The sequence below is a fragment of the Serinus canaria genome, chromosome 1 (genome assembly GCF_022539315.1).
Source record: "Serinus canaria isolate serCan28SL12 chromosome 1, serCan2020, whole genome shotgun sequence".
NCBI classification, from domain to species: domain Eukaryota; kingdom Metazoa; phylum Chordata; class Aves; order Passeriformes; family Fringillidae; genus Serinus; species Serinus canaria.
In genome coordinates, this window is record NC_066313.1 from 22,126,173 (window position 1) to 22,150,018 (window position 23,846).

A 23,846-nucleotide genomic window follows, 5' to 3' on the forward strand; every position below is an offset into this window, starting at 1 on the left:
TCTTCTCTGAATTCTCCACTAAATTCTTGACAAGTTTTTGGCAACAGAGTGGCCAGAATAATAGTGTCATGGACACCTTACGGCTGTACAGAGATGAAGAGGGAAACTTGTGCAACACCAAAATGACATTAGCTCTTCCCCAAAAATCAACAAATATGTCTAATCTGTTGTTCAGGATCACTTATTTTTAGTGGCTGCATCATGAAATACTCTGAAATACAAGTACAAATATCCACCTAAAAATACTAACTCAGAGAAAAGAGCTTAGTATATACTCAAACCCATGTTTAATTAGTCTTCATGTCATCTGTGTGGAAGGTGACATGGAACTGTATTTACCTGCAATGCTAAAGAGCAAATGGCTGAAGGGAGGTCTCAAAAGACAGGACCCACAGAAAAGAGACCACACAGAAACAATGAATCTAAACAGTTTCTTCACCAGAAACCAAACTAAGGAGCAAATTACAATCAAAGATTCAGGAGACAAAGCAACATTTAAAAAAGGAAATATTTTAAAAGAGATATAACTGTTCCAAACTCTGGAAAATTAAAGCATACAAAATCTCTGCAAAATAAGAGAAAGCATGGTAGCTTTCTGTGTTGTATATTGGGACTGTAGAAATAGTCTTCAGGTAAATCTCATGAGACATGGGACCAAGACACATATAATCTAACTATTATCTTCCTAAAAGTTAGATATCTAACTGAAGCAACTATAATCATCTCCAGAGAGCCATTAATCCCATCCTAAAACTGTAATATATTTAGGATGAATAGCTCTCTAGAGGTATTTCTCCTCCTCTCCACTGATAACAGAGGGAGACTAAATAGCTGTCTCGACTGCATTTTCCTTGACGATGACTAAAGTTAAGTAACCTGTACCCAAACATCATTTATAGCAGCTGGTCTCTAAAGGAATTAATGTGAAAAATCAGGTTGTGCAGGCATTTTAATTATTATCTTCTCTAGAATTTTCCAATTATTTGGTATTATAAAGCAAGGAATCAACTAACCAACCAAAAAACAAAAAAAGAAAAAGAAAAAGGAAAAACCTGAAGATTCATATTCAGATGTCCTCCTAACTTTCCAAGTGCTAAATCAAAAACTACTGAATATCTGCTTGCATGGAAGATTTCCTTCCATACAAGCCTGTGAACATTTATAACAACATGACAGGTTCAGGATGACATATCTGTCACTGCCTCTAGAGGAAGGGTTCAAATGCTCTGAAGTGGCTAAGTGACTAAAGTTTGGGAAAGAGCATTCAACCCTCATCTGGTTCAAAACAGGCTGAAACAGAAAACGAACATGAACAAAGTTACTCAACAGAGAAGACTCACACAAAACTGGGACTGAAACCGGGCAAAAAAGTTAAGTTTTAGAGGACAATTATAGGAAACCATATGGTTACGATGGCACTGATCTGCAAAACTTCCAAAAACTTCCAGAAAATTATGTCTGAGGAAAACTGAGAGAAGAAGAGCAAGTCTAGTAAGACTTAGCTGACATGAGAAAACACAAACACTTGCCACAAGGAATGTGCAAGCTAAGGGAAAGGAAATAATCTTAAAGAAGGAGGAGTTTAAAAAGAAAATTGAAACCATAAACGTAAGAAAAGAAATATAATATATTGATAATAGAAACCACTTCTAGGTCAGTAAATTCAGATTACAAAGGAATTAAGTGGCTTTTAAGTGAGGTCAGGGTACTCTTCTGAACATTCCAGTTCAGGGCGGCAACACAGGAAGAAGGTACAACAAAGAGACCGTAAGGAATAATAATAAAAAAAATACTACCAAAAAAAAAAAAAAAAAAAAAAAGTCAGGTATATCAGGGCTCAAAGTTGACTGCCATTTTCTAGAAGCCAGGCTGAAGGAATCAGCACTCCTCATCGTTCTCATGACAGAGGCAGGGATCAGGCAAGGACACAAAGACTAGAGATGACTGCATCACACATGGATACAACTGGCACCTCTAAGGAGAGATTTTACTTATCTGACCATGGGAAATGTGGGTAAGGACAAGAGGACATTCACCTCTCACAAAAGGAGGAGAATGCCTGGGCACTAACTTGCCAACCTACTGGAAGGACTAAAAGGGGCAGGTGGGAAAAAAAAATCCAACAGCTAAGTATAAACAACAATTTGTAATGAAATATAACAACAGCGACAACAACAACAATAATAATGTAATATAGGAATAATAAAAGCACAGGCTATCCTAATAAAGAGGAAACAAGGAGAATAACAGGGTTTTAACATCACTAAAGTACAAACTCTTTACTGCTACCAAGACAGGAAAAAAATCCTGAAGCAAACAGGGTATCAGAATATGTAAGCATAAAAATTACACAAACATGTAGAGACAAAATCATAATGGTTCAAAGCACAAAATTAACAAGGAATGTCAAGAATAGCAAGAAACCATTCTATTAGCACATTTAGGTAGATGAGGAAAAATGTGGTTTTGTTAATCAATGTACAGGAAGTTCAACTGACAGATAATGTGAGTAGGCTGAAATGCTTAACACCTTTTTTTATCACCATTAATTCAAAATTTCAAGTGGAGAGACATGGATAATTCTTCTCTAACTTATAACCACAAAGAGGGATATGGTCTTACTCCAGAAGAAATGGCAAAAAAATTAGAGAGTACTAAGTGAAGTTAAACATTTTCCAAGTCATTTGTATATGAATTCATCCTGGTCTCCTTAAGGAATTGTCTAAAGCAGACATTGTGACTTTGTAGAACACAACAAAAGACTCAAAGAATAAATCTAGTACCTACTATGCAAAGAGGGAAGAGAAAAAGAAAAAAAAAGGAGAACGGGGAAATTCCAGAATTTAAGCTTAATTCCCAGAAAAACTAGTGAATAATGAATCAAACCAGCTTTTAAGCACCTAAGTATAAAAGATGAGTAACATTCAACACTGATTTAAGAACAAATCATGCCAAAACAGTCTAATTTCCTTCTCAACAGGAAAAGAAACCTCGTAGAAAGCAAATGTCACATACCTTGACTTTATTTTGGCCTTTGACATCTTACATATTTTTCTATGCAACTTTGACATCTTATATATTTTTCTATCCAAGCTAGGAGCAAAACAAGCATATCCATGGTATCACACAAATGCAAATCTATTTTGGGTAAGGGAATCCATGCAGTAATTATCAAAATACAAGAATGCATCAGCTGGGTTTCTGCCCTAAGTTTTGTTCTATTTGACATTTTTATTAATAACCTGGATGATGGAATAGAAAACATTTTTATTAAACCTGTAGAAAAAGGAACCTAGGAGGGCAATGAGTGGCTGAATAAAATTCAGAATTACCTTGGCAAATAAAAGAAACCTCAAGAGGCACTGGATGAGATTCAACAGGACTACAGGTAATGTACCTGGGCAGAAATTATTAATGACACCAATACAAGATGGTGATAACTGAGCAGGAAGCAGTTTTTCAGAAAAGGATTTAGGGTCCTGAAAATTATAAGCTTTATATATGTTAGCAATATTTGACAAACAAGGAGTCAACCATCATTTTAAGGTCTGTAACTGCAAGGACAGAAGAAGTAATCTTTCAGCTCTGTGCAATTTGGGCAAGTTTCAGGATGTAAGAAGACAAATTATGGGCTGTGCTTTCAAAAGAGGTGTGAAGCATCCACCAAGAAAGCCCCTATATTAGAGACTAATAGAGTCTTTACAACAGAATCCAATACCTGCTAGACCTTTCCACTAGCCTGGTGCCAGCAACAAGTCACATCAAAGTAGCAGCAGAAAATATTGGTCATCTGCTCACTATCAGGGAAAGAAAAATGAACAAAAGTTATGAAACTCCTTGAAAGCAGCAGCAAAGGTAGAGTGCTGGAAATCAATTGCACCAGGGTACAGTATTTTGTTTTTTTAACAAAAATTTGACAAATTTGTTAGCACATTCATCAAGACTGTACTACTGTATTAAGAGAGCAAAAAATCTAATAAGGGGGCCTCAACTCCATTTACTTTCAATGTTTGCAAACTCTTCCAAAAGCAATGAAGTTTCTTGGTACCAACACATTGGCAATGACATCTCCCAGTTCTGTGTTGAACCCCAAGTGTGCACAGGTGGAGACATGTCTGTACTGCTCCTTCTTCCCCTTCAAAACAGACCTCTACACCCTGTCACCTTCCCATCCTTCTAATGCAGATTCTACTTACACCAGCTATTTACACAAATCACTGTCCATGCCCTTCTGCCATGGCTAATTCCCATAGCACTGGTCCCTGCTTCATTCCCTCCCTGCCTTCCTCACCCCTTCAAAATGCTCTCCTCTTACCCTTATCCCACTCCCTGCTCTGTTCCCCACGGCCCCTGCCCCATTGCCTTGGTCCTCCTCCCCTGCCTTGAGGAGAAGGTGCAGACCCTGCCAGGGTCAGTGTTTTGCCAGCAGCTCTGGGGTGGAGCTGGCTGAGAGAGAGAGAACCAAGAGAACCAAGTCACCACCTGCCACATTACTTCCCTGAAGCATTTCTCAGATGTTCCGGGCAAATACCTGAGGAAGAATGTTTATCATGTGGTCAGACAAGAATCTTGGCAGGAGGGCTGGGAGCTTCTAGCTGTTTGAGTGGCTCAAATGTCTCAATGGATTGCTCCAGTCTGTAGCAAATATAATGAAAGAACACTGCAGAGACATGATTTCCCAAGTCAGACTTCATAGCTTTTTGCCTGCCTAGAAGGCAGGCACCTCAGCTGTCCCAATGTATAAGACTTCACACAGCAGCTCGTGTTACCTGGGCTGTCACTCCAGACAAAATGCCTGCTGGCATATAGATCTCCCTGAGCTCAGGACTTCACTTGGAGGCACAAAACCCTGCAGATACTGCTAAGCACCGTGGTGTCTGATTCCCAGGATCACACACAGAAGACACAGCTGGCCAGCAGGGTGGTCTGATGCATCTCAAATCCAGAGACCCAGAGCAGAAGAGATGCTGCTGTGCTGCTTCTGCCAACACATGGATTGCACATAGCAGGGCTGAGAAGTGTAATGCAGATAGTGACCCTATGGGCAAGTCCCAAACCTCCCAGTGCCCTGCAGATCTCAAAGGCCTTCACATAAAAGAACGCAAAGACTCTTCCCATTGATTAAAGTCCACCTACTTGACAGGGAGCTATAAAATAACAATGGCAATGTCTCAAAGAGATGTAAATACATAGTATCTATCGCCTCAGAAACACAGGAAGTTTGCAATTCTTTCTGAATAACAAATACGGGCATAGGTATAAATACCTGTTCCTACTAATATGGTGGCAGAACAGTTTGGAGAACGAGAACAAGATTAAGTTTTAACATTTTTAAAAGAAACTGAACCATTACCCAAACTCATTATTCAAATACTTCTTACACATTCAGCCTTTTTCCAAATGCACTACTAGTAAACACGGGCATTAGTGCAGGAGTAAGCACCCATATAAACTACTCTGTGTATTTCTGTGATGACTGCAGCTAACCCTGAAGCCACTGAAACTCTGCTAATGACAAGACACACGTCCACATTATAACAAAACTGAAATACCAGGAAGCAAATCCATGCCATAGTGATTCATATTTCTGACTCTGTCTAGTTGCTCAGTGCTGTCTGCTTCTACATTACTTGAAGCCTCAAATATCCAGCTTTCCCAACATCCACATAGAAAATGTCAGAAAAATGAAGCCATTTCCTTTCATGTGTGAATCAACCTGTAGATTGCATAATATCTAGTGCAAATTAACAGTGAGACGAAGAGCTTATTAAAAATAAACAAACAAAAAATCTCTTTCATATGCCTAAGTATGAATATCCATTACTAAGTCAAATAGAACCCAAACTGATTGAAAATGTACACTGTTCAAAGACTTGGCCAAATGTGCCATGACAGAGGAAGGTAGGAAGTTCCTCCATGGCTAGTTTTTTTTTCCAGTCTTGTTTATGTGAAGGCTTTCCTTACCTACCTCAAAAGTGTTTGGTACTTTCAGAAGCTGAGAACTTGATTTCTTGAACAGTTCCTGCCTTCCTACAGATAGCCATACTTGTTTCTTTCATGTAAATATCACACTCTGCAATTACAGAACTTCTTAAAACAACATTTTTGGCATAAATGTCATGTCATTTATCTGGAATTTCTAAGCTCCCTAGACCAAAGAGCCTTCTGGCCAACTATTATCGAAAATTACTCTTTTAAATGCATACACCAGTAGAAGTTCTTTGCATCCAGCAGCTTCAGCAGGTGCTTCTGGGCATTAAGAACTTTGGTAGAAAAGCAGCTACTTACCTAGAAACATAAATACGAAATTGGGCAAGCAGAATGAGATAATTAGTTCTTTCAGAGCTTAAGTCTTGACAGTTTTAGGACATATGTTTTCATATGAAGAAATCTCAGAGCAGTTAGCATACCTGAACAAACACCCCCTCTTTGATGCTAGCAGGGGACTATTTCCAATGAAACTTTCAAGTTGATTACTTACTTTCTGTACTAGTCTGATCAAACTAGACCCTACAGATATTTTTAAAACCTATCCTTATGCAGAGGGTTTTCACTGTGCAAATCCAGTGTTGTTTAGCATGGAGATTTTACCAACTAACTCAAAATTATTCATTAATTATGAAATATATGAATTAACAGCACTTTAACCTTATATGTGTACTGATGAACAAAGTCAAATTAAATAGCTGTAATACAAGTAAGGTTGGCAAACGTACTCTAAAAGATTCTTCAGAGCACAATCTCAACATACAATTATGAGCTCCTGTTTGCACACTGTGCATAGGACTCTTTAAGAGAGAATGAGTTTCTCCCAAGCAGCTTGTCATTACTGTGCTCCCACCATATTCTGCTCTGCCATCAGAACCAAACCAACCTATCCCAAAACCCTCTTTCTCATCTTTGAACTACACTGGCGAAGTCAAATACAAGTGCTTCACTTGTGAATACACTTACTTTTCTTGTAATAATTCTAGAATTCATTGCAAATACACAGTATGTGGTATGTTCTGGTACCAAATATACAAACTTTGGTATGTTTTACATTGGAATTTTTTATGTACAAACTGACTGTAACAGAAAGCCATCCTCAGTATCTGTGGACCCTTCAAGAACTGCACAGGAAAATAACTGTGTCCAAGGAGAGGGAGGGCAATCAGTACTGCTCTGTCAACAACAGTGCAATAGTTGGCATTATGATATTTCCCTCAAAGCAAACAAGCTATTGAAATTTGTTTTGTCTTGGATCCCCAGTACAGAATTAATTGATGGGACAGTTTATCTATCTCTTAAGCCAAGCCTGCACAGGGACATTGAGAATGTTAAGGCAAATCAATTGAAGGCTTGACACCAATGTGCACACATTTAATTGTCTTGAAGCTGTGAGTAGATGCTCTAATTCAACAGCAAAGCTCCCTGTAGCTCCTTATTCAGTTAAACTAGATTGGTCTAAGACTAATTTACTCCTGAATTAAAGCAGTCCCCCAAGGACTCAGCACAACTCATTTTTGCATACTAACTTCATGCACTTAACCAATTTACCTCAGCTCTTCCTGAGCTCCCCAAGCCTTATGGAGTTTTCAGCCCACAGCTGAAGGGAGCTTGGCTACTTCATCTCCAATGCTAGGAGATGAACGTGTTGCTGAACATGTTGCTCAACATGCTCCTCAACATGTTGCTTCCAGAACACAGAAAAAACACCCAAATTTAATGAGAAATTCCTTGCATTTCTTAGCTGCTTTCTGCTCCAAGGTGACAATCCATTGGATTTGGAGTCTATAATTACCTTGTTCCTCTATTCTCAGTCTTCAACTTTGTGGAAGCCAGTTCTTGGAAACTGGCATATTCACACATACACACAAAAAAAAACCAGAAACGGGCAATGAAAATAATGCAGGTGGACACCAATTCCAAAGTGGGATTTGAACTGTCACATCATCTTCTTCAGAGGCTTCAAGCTGTGTTGAAGCCATGATCTACTGATACTGGTTTTGTTCCTCATGATTTGGAAATGGCAATCATACCACCATGTTCTACTGTTTCTCATCACAACCACTGCTGTGGTATCTCGGTGAATGAATCATATCCCATTAATTCAATACTATTTCAGTTCAACACTAATCCTTAACTGGGGTTGATATTTCTCAAAATATTCTAATAAAATTATCTATAGAAAGGATCTATTCTTTTTAAAACAAATTAGTTGCTTCCTTACTCTGGGAGCTCAGACTGCCGTTTTATTTGGGTCAAAATGTAAAGCACTTCTCAGAATATAAGCACCTAGGACAAGTAAAGATGTCCTTCTTCCATCCAGGATGTTGGCAGTAACAGGGGAATACTTTGTTTTGGCCTTACTGCATGGATGTACACATTTCAGCAAGGCTTTGAGTGTACCCACACAGACACACTTGTGCGCACACTTGCGCAGACAATATCCCAAGGCACCTCATAAAAGTAAGTTCATGGACTGAGCTATCGGAATGATGAACAGTGTTAGAGGGTGACTGTACAGCAGCTAGCTGAAAGGAGTGTTTGGAGGAATAAACAAATATATAGAATGTTTGCTGTTTCCTTTCTCAAAAATAAATTCATTCATTATAAACGAACATCATCATCTTTAGAGACGTCAAATCCTATCAAAGCTGTATTTACTGACAGTCGTTTTTGTTCAGCATGATTTGGAAACTGCAATCTTGTCCCCATGCTCTAACATTTCTCATCACGACCGCTGTTGCAGTACCCCAGCACTTTCTGGAAATGAACCATATTCCATGGATTCAATCATAGATCTAACACTTTAAAACACCAAACTCAAGCCAAGCACCACCAGAATCCAGTGGGTAGTAGGCAACATGGGATGCACTGGAACATGGACTGTTCAAATTTCCATTTTCAATTCTAGCTGTTTTTAAAACAAAGTATCTAACCTCTCAATGTCAAAAAAAAAAAATAAATCTCAATCCCAAAGGGATTAATAACAAAAATAAGTATGCAAATGGAAGTGAAGCCCTCTGGACAATATTTTCATTGATTAGCTGGAGAGAAGGACCTCTAGTGTCCAGCTGGATTTTAGCCAGCCTGGAGTCTGGTGACTACACAGCATCCAGGATGAAAAAATATCCTAGCTTGTAAAATATTTCCTGCAAACACTTTCCCATCCTTCTTATCTGGAAATTGACTGATGAACAAAAAAAAAAAAAAAAAAAAAAAAATACAGTTCTGCTTTCCTAAACTAATTATTTCAAAATATAATCAAGGTATCATGTGATCACCTGGACTCTGAGGATTCATCATTACCGATGAACAGGAATATGCCTTGGCACAATAGTTTCAGTGGTTGATTATGCACTGCAGACACCTATAGATAAACATCTCTATTTGTAAAAAATGAGCACCGTCTCTGAGAGCAGTTGCTGATGAGGCTTTAAAAGCAGCATCAAAAAATGTAATGCTAGAAGGATGAGGCTGCCCAGCCCTGTCATGTAGTAGCTTTGCTTTCTAAGGGGAGAAAAAAAATCTGCACAATTCCTTATGATCAGGGGTTTACCCACTGATTTGGATAATCATTCAAATGGCTAAACAGACCTCTAATTTGAAAATAAAAACCGATTGATGCAATCACAAACAAGTTCTGAAATTGTGATTTATAAAAAAGAGGGGAAATCTTGTTCTAAGCCAAAACACACACACAGTTACCTTTTTCTAATCAGAGCATTCATTTCTCCTCATTATGATCTCACAAGCACATTAAAATCTTATTAACATTAATTACTTCTGAGCGTCTATGCATGAGCAGCGACAGGCTTGCGTGCGCTCGTGTGTGTGTATGTGTGTGTGTCTCTGGATCATATCTACATTTATATACCTTGCTGCACTTTGCTTATAAAACATGTGAAAATATTGCTGCTAACACCAATTAGCTAATTTCACACACACAGATAGTAAGCTGCTGTCTCGCTGCACAGCTTATTATAGACCAGCAGACAGATGGACAGACAAACAGACGCAAAAAGCATCACGGATCCTCCTAAATGCAAGATCTAAAATGCCTGGCACCCCCAGGAGTGTGAGTTTCATCCTCGTAAGTCTGAGGGAACAAAATGACAAAAATAATAAAAAAATAATAAAAAAAATAGGAGACAGCCAAATATCCCATTTTCTACACAGATGGATTCAATGATGAAGTGATAGAGACAAAGAAAAAACTGGCAGGCAGACAAGCAGCAGGCGCACAGAGAGATAGAGACAGATAAACAAAGCAACAGAGAAAGAGATGAAAGCATATTCATAAAAGTGAAATGGGCTAAGCAATAGTAACTTCAGCCCACCACCAAGGTGAGGAAAGAAATGGCAGAGGCAAGAGTCATAAAAAGCATGACTTCACATGCAAAAGCCCGATAGTTTACAAAACATTTATGGATTCTATTTACGCTAAGCCACTAAATGCAGCGGTGCTGCTGGTGACACTCATCTCCACCACAAACTCCAGAACAAACACAGGAATCCTCATCTACACACCACTATGGAACCACGCCTTCCTCTTCTTCCTCACCCTTTGTTTCCATCTAACTTAGATCCACCTCTATCCTACTTCTAAATCTCGTCCTCCTGAACCCTTCTCTCTGCCAGGGGTTAAGATACAAACAACATTAGCAGTGCTCATTGTGCCAAAGCCATGTTTATCCATCACTGGGGAATGAGCCTCTCAAGTGGGTCCTTTGCAGAACCCAGGTAGACACTTGCTGGTCATTTTCCTCTCTAACCAAATACCCATCTCTGCTCATCTTCTGCAACTCTGAAAAGAACTGCAACCCTGAACTGGAATTAAAGCTTTTATTGACATCGGTAGGATACAAGGCTTAGAAGTGTCAAAATTTGCCTTTCAGCCCTACTACTCTTTCTTCCACTAGTGTATTCCTCCACTGATGACATCATCAGGCAAAACACTATATGGAGGGAAATTATTAAAGCCAAGGAAGATGGTTTCCTTATTGGGAATTTTTTTGAAATGAACATATCTTAATTTCTCATGGTAACATATGTGTTTGCATTTTCCGCTCACTCCTCTCAGATCAAGAGAAGTTAAATATGGCAATTATTACTGTGCTATCCCCAGCCTTTTTTACCTAAAGGTTTTGGAGCATTTCACAAGCTGTTCATGAAACTTCAAGGCATGCAGAAGGTTCTCCAATCACTCTAGTTCACTGCTAGGGAACAGAAGAGCAGAGGTGAAGTACCCAGATCTGTAAGAAAGTCTACAACAGACAAAAAACATCCTGTTATTTATATTTTTTGTATCTTCTCTTCTTGCACATGCCATATCTAAGGTCATTAAAAACAGTACCTGAATTTAAAAAAAATTAAATAAATTCAGTATCTGAAGATTTTACTCAGGATCCTTGATTTCTACTTATCTTGCTCATGACTTTCTCCTAATGCTGCTTATCCAGAAGAACCTACTCCCATACAAACCCAACACAGCTGCTGAGAAAACGACCATGAATTCAGTCCAGCAAGTTTGGGACATATTGGGTGTATTCCAAACATCCAAATCAACTATGGTGCATTCTCAGTAAACACAGTGATTCCAGGAAGCGTTGGAGCTCCTGAACATGGGCATTATTACAGTTGCTGTCTTGCACACAAGTGGTAAGCTTGGTGCACCTTGCCTGAATTCTGCCCAGCTCGGCTTTACTGTGCACACACAGCAGATCTGATTAAACTGCAGAGCAGGAACCATGGCATATGGCCCTTTCTGCCACGAGGAGCGGGCTCCTGACCTGCTGAGGCAGAAAACAAGGAAGAAAATTGAACACCACTCCATTTGCTTGGCTTACTGTGCTTCTTTTGTTAAGGTTAAATATAGGTTAAAGGGTAAATTATATAAGGTTAAACAATAAGGTGTTCAGAATAAGGATATGGAAAAGTAAAAGCTTTATAAAATAAACAAAGAGCAATAAAGATTTGAAGCTTTACAGTTTTATGCATATGATTAAGTAGGGCTTTTACCTGCATATTTCCTAAAAAATAAAGACCATTAAAGTCTCTCTCAAATCATGAAGAATTACTTCCTCTGAGAGGAGGCAAGATTCTCTCTGACAAGGCAAGGAGCCTCAACAGTTCTGGTTAAGAGAGGTTCACCCAGAAGTTCAGCTCATTTGCTCAGGCTTCCCAGAAAGTCTGGAAAAATCTGTGGCCGGTCATTCTTCCAGATTCCAAACCCTCTGCTGTGTTCCCACTTCACTGATCTTTAGGCACGTTGAAACTTAAGAAAACAGGACAGCCAAGCAGAATTTTCCCCTAAACACATCAGTGACCCCCATCAAAAACCAAGGAAAGGCCACACAAAGACGTGAGTTCAATAAAATGGTGAAGAAATAAGTATCCTCTACATTTGCTGACTTAATGACTACATAGTTGTTGACTCTCTAACCCATCTTTCCGCCAAACCCATATAGATACAAAAAGGTTCATGGGACCCAGAAGGAAAAATGGTGTATTCTATAAAACATATAATATATATATAAATGCTTTGACATTTTTAAGACAACATACATCCTAATTAACTATGGCAAATGTTGTGCCTCAGTAAGTTAAAAACCAAATCCAGAAACTGATTTATTAAAGTAAATGCGTAACACTGAAGGTGTTTAACGATTGAAAAAAGCTAACTCTTTTTATTTATTACCACAACAGTGTTTAGAGGTAACTGTGCAGTAGGGAATATCTGTAGAATATCCCCATATCTGAATTTTGCAGGTAAAGTGGACACAGTATCTTAAAGACTAAGAGGACTTAAATACAATTGACTTGAGGATCTCTTAAAGGACCAGTGCTTATCAGCAGAATGAATTTGAGAGACCATCAATCTAAAAAACAGTTATATATGTGTGAAAGAGGAAAGACGTCTACTTAGGGGATGTAGAGGGGGGAAAGATATTTAAAGCCTCTCCTGTACGAAAAAGCTTGACTCGTCTTTCTCAGGTGGGAACTATCCCAGTAAACCTGATCTCCATCTACCTATTCATCTGCTTTGTGAACTTTACTGTGTTGTGTCTGCCAAAAGTTCCAGCAGGCTGAGACAGTATGAGAGTACTTAAGAGGTCACTTGGCATCCTGACCAGCCTCGAGATCCAAACCCTTTTGTGTCCCTTTAGAGGTTAATAAGACAAAGTTTTACTGACTCCTTCCTGGCTCTTATAAGCTCCTTGGGGATTACTGAAATTGGAAATTGCATATGAAAAAGCTGGTTCATCCAGTTTTTAGGAGAGACATTCATCCAATCTGCCCTTTGACCTCTGAAATGTGAGACATGCCTGAGGAGTGTTCTTTGTTATAGTCTCACAAATATATCCAGCGATGGTGAATCCATGTCTCTGTTAAAGGCAAAACCTTCTTGTGCATTCCAGTTTTTTTCTTTTGTAAACATACTAAACTAGATGAATTTGGCTCTCAAGGAAGAAAGTATTAATTGTGCTGGCTAATAAAACTTTCTGTTGCTGTCCTTCCAATCTGGTCTTCTAAGCATCAACAGACATTAAAACTGCCTCTTGGGAAGTGAAAAAATATCAGAGAGTGGTACAAACCCAAAACTTGTTTGCAAGTTTTCAAGAACTGAGATCTCAAGATCTTGAGAATCTCATTCTCAAAGAACAAAAAGTTAAATGCAGCTATTCCTTGTACAGTTTTCAGGTTGAATATACAAGCAACTCAGCTCCTCCCACTGCTCATTCTCTGAGAGATGCCTCAGCAGCAACACACCTGTGCTCTGCCCAGATCCAGCACCTGCAGGCTCCCATAGGCTTTGTCCCCAGTGACAAGTTTAAACAGTGAAGTAACAATCCTCTTTAAATGCCTGTGCCCAAAGGACCCTTAGGGACTTTTTTGTTCTCTTCTCATGGCACTTCTCAGACATTAACAGCCATTGCAGAGATACACTCAAGAAGTTCAGGGCAATGAAGCTATTTGAAGGCACGTTCGTCTTTATACATGATAGGGAGCTCCTGTCTTCTCTTGATGACTATTAAATGGATCAAGCAACACCACTCTGTAATTCAGCCAGATATAACTTTGCCTTTTGATTATTACTGGACAAAAAGAGGTAGCAGACTGGTCCAGTTTTTGACCATCAACCTGGACAAAGCTAACACTGGAACTCATCAGGGTATATCCAGCTAAGAGAAATCCAACCATGGGAAAACAAAAAAATTGAAGTTTAACTCAGTTAAGAGAGTAACTAAAAAAATAAGCAAACGAAAAACCTAAAATGTTTTTATCTTTAAAAATTCTGCTGTCAAGGACTTTGTTGACATGTTGGTATATTAAATGTATTTGGCCTCAATATCTAGTTACTGTAGGAACTTTGTATCTCATTTTGGAAGTATAAATAAGACTTTAATGGCAAAGAAGTCGCATATATGTTACAATACCACAATGGTGTAAAAAAAAAAATAAAAGGAGAAGCCTAACAGTCTTTAAACATAGCCAAGAATCATCTGAGCTTCCTTTGTCCATGGAACATGGTCTTTACTTTACCAACTCCCATCTGCATGTACAATACACTGAGGAAGGAAGAAAGAAAGGACTCACTTCCTTCTCTCTATGCCTCGATTGTTTCTGATTAAAAAATGGAAATAATAATGTTGATTCAGCTACTGAAATTAGGCAAAACAAAATTAGCTACTTTCATTAAACACTGTAAAATATTTGAATAAGTTTCTTCAGAAATGCAAAGTGCTATTTATCTGTATCAGCAGCTATCTATGGCTAAACTGTCCTAGAACCTTTTGTGAGCATTCTCTCCTCCCACTGAACTCAGCTGATAATTGTTCTTTGTTTTGAAGGCCATGTGTAACTCCTTTATCTAAAAAAGCCTGGGAAAGACTTAGACAGAACTGGCACCTCACTTTTTTGGTTAATGAGAACAAAGCAAACCAAAACAGCAACAACAAAAAGAAATCACACAGGGTCTAAGGATTAAACATTTGCAGATGAAAAAAAAGCATAATTGAATGCTAAATTCTTTGCTGCCTTCGCCTGAGCATTATGAGAATAATCACCAACACCTTGTAAAAGCAAGCCATTTCCTCAAGTGCATAAGCTGAGATTTCAAGGAGAGATCTGGACGAATCTTATTAATACACCTATGTAAGCTGCCACAAGGGAGACAGTATCTAACACAGCAGAAATGAGGTCAAATGCAGCAGCACTGTCCTAAAGAAAACTGTCTCCTGGTCACAAATCACTTGTGGAGTACCATGCATCATCTTTAATGCTTCAGACACATGCCAGCTGCAGCCAGTAGGGAGAAATACAAAGCTAAATTCAGCTCTTGGTTCAAGGCTGGTTCTTCTAAATTTCACGGAATTGGTCTACTTTTATAAAAATGTAACATAGGGCAAAATACCACCCAAAAGCATTTTAACAGATACACAAACATTCAGAAATTTCACGTGGAACCTCTTATCCTAAGAGAACATCATCCTCTGAAGAGGATTACTGTATGATGATTATTCCAGCCCACTGCTCCTAAGGAAAAGGGAAAGGGCTGTGGCCTCGTCCCACTCCTCTCTGGTTCTACTCATGCAGAACCCTGCTGCTAAAATTTTCTCCCTCTCTTGACAGTGGGACCTAAGTTAGCCCCTCTTTTTGCATGAAGTTCAGACTTTTTGTCCTCATTTTCTTTGAACAGCTCTGCCCCCTGCCTGCGTCTCAGCTTTTATTTCTTCTAGCTGCTCACATTCTTCACAAACCTCCTTCCTAAATGCTCCATTTGTATCCTTCTACCACACTGAAGCCAATGTTCCATAGTAACATTACTCCAGACTCTAATAACTCTTTAAAACAGCCTACAGTCTACTAAACCGTGTTCCTGCACAAGCAGACTTCCCCAAGAAACTCCAGAAAAGTCCATTTTGGCTCACTTCCTTTTTGCTTTCAACCTTTTTTTACCTGCAAAAGATACAGAATGAAAATTAAATAAATTCTGGTAGCAGAATAAATTATCACAGGGCTGGATATGGGTGTGATCTAGACAAGAGAGTTCTCACTCCAGCATAGAGACAGTTTTAGCTGAGATAGCTCAGTTATTAATAGGAGTTTGGTCAAGACAACCTAGGGCTGAATGCTGTGAAATTACATGACTCAAAAAACACATGCTAAATTCACCTGAGATACAACATAATACAGCCTGCATGAGAAGAGCAGAAAAGTTTTACTGTCATCTAAACTACCTAAGTAAACATTAGCTCTTAATCTCCATGTGGTAAAAACCGTTCCAAAAAGGAAACAAAAACCCAACCAAAACCCAAACCCCAAGACTTCAGGTGTCAGTTCTAGCCTGACATGCCAGAGAAAGACCACAAGTATTTAAAAACTTCATGGGGAGGCTAAAGGAAAGCCATTAGAGTAAAGAAAGAAGTTGCAATGCACTTCAGGGTGATAACAAGGCACAAACTCAAGAGGGAAGGATAAAACTTACTTACAGTACAGCTATATCTAACACCCTTCTATCTGCTTTTAAAAACATCATTATCTCTGTCCTGAAGACAGGTTACTGAGAGACTGGGAAAGGATGTGACTGGTTGAAAATAACACAGAAAACTAGAAACAAACTGTGAATCCTGCTTCCCAAATGCACAGCTTATCCTCACCAGTACCTTGCATACAGTAGTGACTGCACTGCAATCTGATTAAAACGTGTGACACTGCACTATGACTTTGTGCTTACAAAAACATTCAAGATTCCTGTAAACACATTGGGAAAAAAAAAGTTTGTCTACCAAAGTATTAAGAAAGGCTTGGATTGGGATGTAATCCCCTGTAAAAAGGGACTCGGAGACTAGCAGAAAAAGCAAGTTAATTCGAGAATCCAGAAATGCCCAGCACTAGGGAAAAATAACTGAGCTTTCTCTTGTCGGACACAAAGTTGTGCATAGCTGATTCTACTGCAAAAGCACAACTGGCTTTTAATCTCATTCAGGAGCAGCTGCTTTCACAGCAGTGAAATGTTTCAGGATGAGCGTGACTGACTTGGTGGATGGATAAATGATTTCAGGTCGGTATAGCCAAGAAGGAACCAGCTCTATCACCATCTTAAAAACACTTTTTCTATCCAATTGGAGCAAGCTTTGAAGCTTTCCAAACTTGGCCATGGCTTGGAGAGGAAAATAAAAGCAGCTTTTTCATGAAATGCTGGAAGTTACAAAACAGGGCTTGGATTTCAAATGGTCCGCCAGGACAGGCAGGGCCTTCATGTAGCTTCTAATCACTTGTATTAGTTTAGCACCAGAAAAAGGTGCCAGATTGGTAGCCCCAGGCACTGTACTCTCTATTTGTCCCCAGAGCAGGTACAGCAGGATGGCAGGCTATCACAGAGATGCCAATTCCTCCCATCCAGGGACCTGGTGAGAGGAGGGTGATGAGGTCTCAGTGCTGTGACTGCCCACACGGGGGCCAGTACCCTGCATTAGGTTTCAGAAAGATGGGATCCCAAACTGCAGGGCTCGTGAAAGGGAAATAAAGGACTATCCTCCAAGACACTGAGATACAAGGACCAGGGATCCTTTTCTTTGCATTGCATTCTACATGTCTCAAAATGAATGAATACCTGAGAGAGCGACGAGGCCAGAGAGAGTCAAAGTACTGAGTACAAATGAGATTTATATGTGGCTTGAGTCACTCCAGACAATTAGCTACCCACCAGGCTGTTTGGTTTATCGTCCCTACAGGATAAAGATTTAATAAGCAGTCACCTAGATGGGAAACACAAGACTTACAGAAAGGAAACTTTTCATTACTCTACACGGAAAACTTGAGCCCAGTCCTGCAACAGCTCTGCACAGCTGATTCCCACTGGTGTGTCAACGGCTGCAAGATGAAGCTCTTCTTCATCACAGTCCACATTGGTGGAAAATATGGGAAACACAGGACCATCTTTTATCGAATAATTACTATGTCAGAAATCTTCCACACATTCAAAGTATTCTATGGAAATTAATACAGCTTTTTTCAGGTTTTTTTTCTCTTCAGTACTCAATCTTACCCAGGACTCAGACATTTTTTCATAGCGTAAAAGCAAAAAATGCTGGATTTTAAAAACTTATCTATGGGGGAAATATGCTGTGTAGGGACTATATTAAACAATTCAGTCAATGTTTCGAAAAGAAATACAGATTCATCACAATGAGGAAGGATGTTTAAGAGTATCCTGAAAAAACAGCCAGTATTCAAGCCAAAGGACAGGATGAAGTGGGCACAACAGTATAAAGCTGACAAGCAGATATAACTGACAGAAAGAATTTGAAGCTGCCAAAGCCTAATCTACATTAGGGCTTCTTCAGATACTACACACACTGAAATGGAAACTAAAAGCATCAATGAGAACATTTGATAAAACACCTTCAGATGGGAAAAATCCTAGAAGCAGCCACAGCAAAAAAGAAAATACAAACTTTGGGAAATCATAGGAAAAGGAACAACTATCAAATGTAAGACTGGGGAAAAAAAGGCTGAATTACAGATTGAACATTTCATGACCTCTGAGCAGTCATGCCTGGTATCCAAGGCTTTAACACTCTTCATCAGAAGACTTCTTTAGCTGTTACTACTGCTCTTTGCAAGAGAGCTCAAAGCCATTCATTTGGCACAATTTTTGTCAGGCAGTGTCCCAGAGGGTGTGGCCCGGCCTCCCGGGAATAGCATTTGTTAGTTTTAGAGAACCAGCAGAGGGAGCACATCCGCAATTAAACATGGTTTTCTTGTGTTTGTGCCTAAACAATGAGATTTTTTGGTTGGCTTTTTTGTTGTTGTTTTGTTTTTATTCTCAGCATTCCTCTGTCACTAATGCCTGTGACTCACTCAGTTCTCAGATTGCTGGGAGTTTAGGAGCCAGAGCCATGGAGAATTGCAGGCTCCACATCTAACCCACATAAAACTACAGTGGACACAAGCTTTTACCTAGTTGTCTTTCTTCACTTTCTCCCCATGTCAACCTCCATCTTACGCATTCCTGACCTCCTGCCCATGAAATCTTGTATTGCCACATGACAATTACTTTCACATTCTTGCACCGTGACCACTATCTTTCTAGACAGAAAGAGCGGCATATGGATCTCTAGGGAGGAAATAAAAATCAATAATTAACTTTCAGTCAGCTAAAAGGACAGTTCTCAAGTCCATAACACAACCTTCCTGGTCCTACTTTTGTATCCTCAAGGGATTCATCACACAGCTATTGAATATCTTAGAAATAAGATATTAGAAAGCATGTCTTTTAGTTGAGAAGGGGGAAAAAAAAAGGAAAATCAGTAATTCCCATGCTGTCATTACCTCTGAATCGAATGGCATGCTATACCTGCTTGCATTTTTAGCTCTACCCTAACCCCAAGATAAATTCACTCTTAAAGTGTAACATTAAGAGGTCATCTACAGGTGTAACTTGCAGAATGGCACCATGTCTGTCCTGCAAAGGATTTCCCCTAGGTGCTCTGCAGAGGGTTGGAAGCACTGCCTGTTCAGGTTTCCTTTCTTCTTTACTGCAGTTACCAACTGGTTTTAATTCAGAGTTTCATAATCACTCTTTGATAGTAGCTCAAAGATTCTGGAAAACCTTACAGGTTCTGATTCACCTCTGGTACTGTCATTTACCTTTGTGCAAACTGGACATAAAATGTTGCCTAGTGTCTGTGTCCACCCACTGCAGAAAAGCACAAATAAAGAACTACGACACGAGGTATTGAAGAAGGAAGTCCTACAGACGCTGCCAGGGTTTGATTAGGTAGGACTAGTTTGTGTTAGAGTCCCTATCTGCCATGAAAGATCGTGAGCAGGAGTGCCTGAGAACAGTAAGTACAGCACAAGCTGCAAATCCACCCTCCATGAGGCTGGCGGGGCAGGTTGTCACTGATGGGATGAGGCCATTCTTGGCATGAAAGGATGGCCTTTGTTCTGGAAGAGTCCATGGCCTTTCCTCCCGTAGTGCCACTGAGTGCCAATTCAGCCAGCGGCTCGCTTCTCTGGGAGGTGAATATCTGCCCCCTTCAAAAAACCTGGGACCCTCCACACTCATTTCTCCAAAGCCAACAGCCAGCTATGAGAAAAACTGTGGTTTTTTTCTTAAAAGACAGCTTTATCCCACCCCAATTTCCCATTCCTGTATTCTACCTGCTTCAAGATACAGTCTTCCCTGCACAGGGTAAAAGCTGAACTTCTTTCCTCTTGCAAACCTCAGGGATGTGTAGCAACCTGCCCCGTGGCACTGGCAGCCCTGGCTGCCCCAGCAGCTATGGAAGAGGAGGTGGCACATGGCCCTGTGCCTCTGGTGACTATTTTACAAGACCCATCTGCAATCAGAACTCCCGCTAGCGCTGGGTGGTCAAAATGCCGTCATAGCACTCGATGGTGCTGGAGGATTAAGTACAGAAGTGTAAGAAAACATGAAAGACATAAGCAGTAGTCATTCTGAAATGCTCCTATTAGAGGAGAATTGGATCCGTGCCGTTAGAACTAAACATTAACTTTTATCATAAATACTAACCAAGAATACAGTCAACACTATCAAAAGAAAAACCACCTGGACGAAAGTATTTGCCTTTATTTACTCCTCACTGAAAGTTTAATACATCTGTGAAAATCTGTTCAAGTTAAAACAGTACAGATCTTACAAAAGTATCTCAAAATTTGGTGTATGGTCAAACACTACTTTTAACCAAGAGAAAACTGGCATTGATAAATTATTAAAAAGCCAAGTCATTTTTTCACAGTTGATACTGTTTGTTTACTTCTAAAATTTTCTGGGACCAAACTAACCAGAACAGTAAAGTCCATTTCACTGTGACTTGCCATCATTTTCCCTCTGCACCACACTGTGAATGTTAGACCCTTCAGAGCGAACAAGTTATTCTTTAACAGTAATTACTTCCAGTGCATTGTTTCAGTTAAAAAAAAAAAAAACTTTTATAAAGGATTTGGATTTTCTAAAAGTTTTGTTAAAAAAATAAAAGTAACTTGAAGTTAAATTTTGGTCTTTAAATTCCCATTAACATTTATGAATCTCTTTCAGCAGAAGCTCTTTACCATACAGATCACAGTTTAAAAAGTCCTATAAAAACAGATTGGAGGGAAACCAACTGAAATCTATAAGGCCACAGCATGCCATCAATTTCTAAACAGAACTTCTATTCAAATTATTCTGCTTAAAACCTCATATGGTCTGCAAAAATGAGCAAGGTTTTCTTGAAACGATTTAAGTCACAATTTATCTAAGACTATAATCTCTCTTGTATGGGATTTGTAAGCCATCCCACAGAATTCTCTAGCAGGGGACACTATTCCCTATTTACATCAAAGTTTTATATAAATAATATTACAATTTTTTTAATATTCTGCAGCTGTTTTCCCTTATGAATAAGCTGGGCCTATGAGCAAAATGTTAAAATAGGAAAACTGTGAGTAATATTTATAATAATGATATATTCAACTCAGGAAATTGCTACAACTCTCTTTATCAAAATAAACAAGACGGATATTTTTTCCTCCTTTAAGAGAAAAACAACATCCTCCACTATTAAAAGTAATTTGACTTGGTATTTGTTTGGTATTTGGATTTAACTGTCTTATATCCCCTTTTCGGTCCTGGTAAAAAAGAAAAAAAAAAAAAAAAAAAAAAAAAAAAAAACAAACAAAAAAAAAAAAAAAAAAAAAAAACAACAACAAAACAACAAAACCCCAGCACAAAAACATACACACAAAAACCCCAACAGCACTGCTTCTCGTCTCCCAGGAGTGAGAGCGGCACATACACACGCCATTCAGCCCAAAATTGCTCTAGCTACAGGGCATGGCAAGGCATGAAATAACTGCTCCAGAGCACTTCCTCATGTGGGTGTGTTAGATAACTGTCTGCTCCAACACTAAAATAAAGCACAGTGTGACCCAACGAGCAGCGCCAGCCCTGCCCCGCACAGCTGCCCAGGCTGCGGGCAGGGCACCCCGAGCACCCCGCGCTGCCCGCGCCAGCAAACCTGGCCGTACCTCCCTGGCCAACCGGCTTGGCATTCCCCGAGTTCCAGCTACATCACCATATGCTGGATTTAAGTTTACTCAGGCATACTTTACCCTTTGCTGCTGTATCCAGATTGCAAACGGACTTTGTGCTATTGAAAGAGCTAAGATTTTTTTTGTTTGGGGTTTTTTGTTTGTTTGTTTGGTTTGGTTTGGTCTGATTTGGTTTGGTTTTTTTTTATAGAATATAGTTGAGGCTCAAGGAAAATTCCATCCTCATAGTGAAAAAGATTTTACTATTAGTAAGAAATCTTACGGGATAATGAAAAAATGTTTCTGCTATTGTGACTCTCTCTGCTTGAATTCTTCTTGCCTGGAGTTTTCATAAAATCAAGCCGTATCTCATAGTCATTTTTAAAGTTTTTCAAAATGTTCAGATGAGCCTGGGCTTCAGCTAAAAGTACATGCACAAGGACCTGAGGACAGGTCCATGTGCTCCTCTACAAAAAACCTGGGCTGTTGAGGAACATACACCTGCATTGGTGCAGGAGAAAATGACAGGTGCCTGAAAGCCCCTCACCCATCCCACCACGAGAAGGATGGCTGCGAACACTCCTGCTGCCCCACTCCAGGCTGACTACCATCTAGAGGCATCAGCAAATCCACCTTTAAGACCTCTACATTTTTTTGGCATAACTTCAGCATCCCCTCTATGACCAAACTGAGTTTTCAAAACCTGAGATTCAAACTTTAGGAGAGGAGGAAATAGCTTGCTACAGTTAACAGGTCATTTAGAGCAACATGCATATTTAAAGTCTATCAAGAACATATTAATTTAAAAGTTTGAATAAAAATAAGAAGGAAAAAAATAGTAAAAAATACATGTCACTCCCCAGCTAAGAGACGAGCCACCAAATTTTGGCACAGTGATATATAAAACCTTGAAAAGTTTCACTCATGTTCTGGAAAAGCTGCTAATAAAACGGAGCAAATAGTTTCTGTAGTTACAGTGCCAGTGAATAGATCTCCTGCTTTGGATTTCAATTAACTTAGTTTGTTCAGCGAGGAGGCACTTCTGTAGAAATGGGGACTCGTAAGTTAAAGGACAGCTAAAAAAAACCACCAAACAACAGCAAAAAAACCTGTTGGCAGCAAAAGTTCTTTCTGGCTGTAAAAGAATGGATTTTTAAGAAACATTTCAAAGGATTTGAAGGTTTTGGAGAATCTCCTAGGCAGTCTCAGGTGGGTTAGGAATATTGCATTATGGACTTCTTTGTGCTAAAAGGAAGGCCTAATGCATGTTTTGAAGAAGTCCGCCTCTTGCTATTAAATAAATAATTTTCTATTAAAAAAGGTGATTGTTAGTGTTCAGATATCTCCAGTGATCAGCGTCCATTTTATATAATTACTTAGGATTCTCCAGAACACTTTATGTAACTCACTTCCACTATCCCTTCTCTGTTTTCTTTTCTTTTTTTCTTTTTTTTTTTTTGTTACCAGCAGAGTAGCAGTTTTACTCTCTAACAGAAATGACAAGAGCTCAGAAAAAAAGGCCATTTCAAATGGATCAGTTTAAGCAGTCTTTAGAACCCATGATAAATCTGGGCTCCAAAAACTCGACAATGCTAAATGGGCTATGATATGCATTCACAAATCCCTCCCCAGAAAAAAAAAAAAAAAAAAAAAAAAAAAAAAACAAGGAAAAAAATCAATCCAGATAAAAGCTTCGATGTTGGAAAATACAAATAAGCAGCATATTTCAGAATGAAAAATGGTAAATAAATAGTTACTATTTCTGGACAAAATGGCTCGATAGATTTCATAATTTGCCACCACTGTAAAAAATA

The 23,846-nt window shown here is 39.2% G+C and overlaps 1 protein-coding gene across 19 annotated transcripts in view; it reads right to left on the reverse strand.

Annotated features, from left to right (window-relative positions):
• ZBTB20 (zinc finger and BTB domain containing 20) overlaps positions 1 to 23,846 on the reverse strand; it is a 475,279-nt gene that overhangs the window by 421,428 nt on the left and 30,005 nt on the right. For 3 of the 19 annotated variants that reach the window (XM_050977278.1, XM_050977272.1, XM_050977250.1), the window contains one exon: positions 11,124 to 11,252. The exons of 13 other annotated variants lie outside the window; for them this stretch is intronic. The gene's annotated coding sequence lies outside the window, so the exon portion shown is untranslated. The remainder of the gene's footprint in view (positions 1 to 11,123; positions 11,253 to 23,846) is intronic. 3 more of the 19 variants (XM_050977244.1, XM_050977261.1, XM_050977252.1) reach the window with 2 other exon arrangements.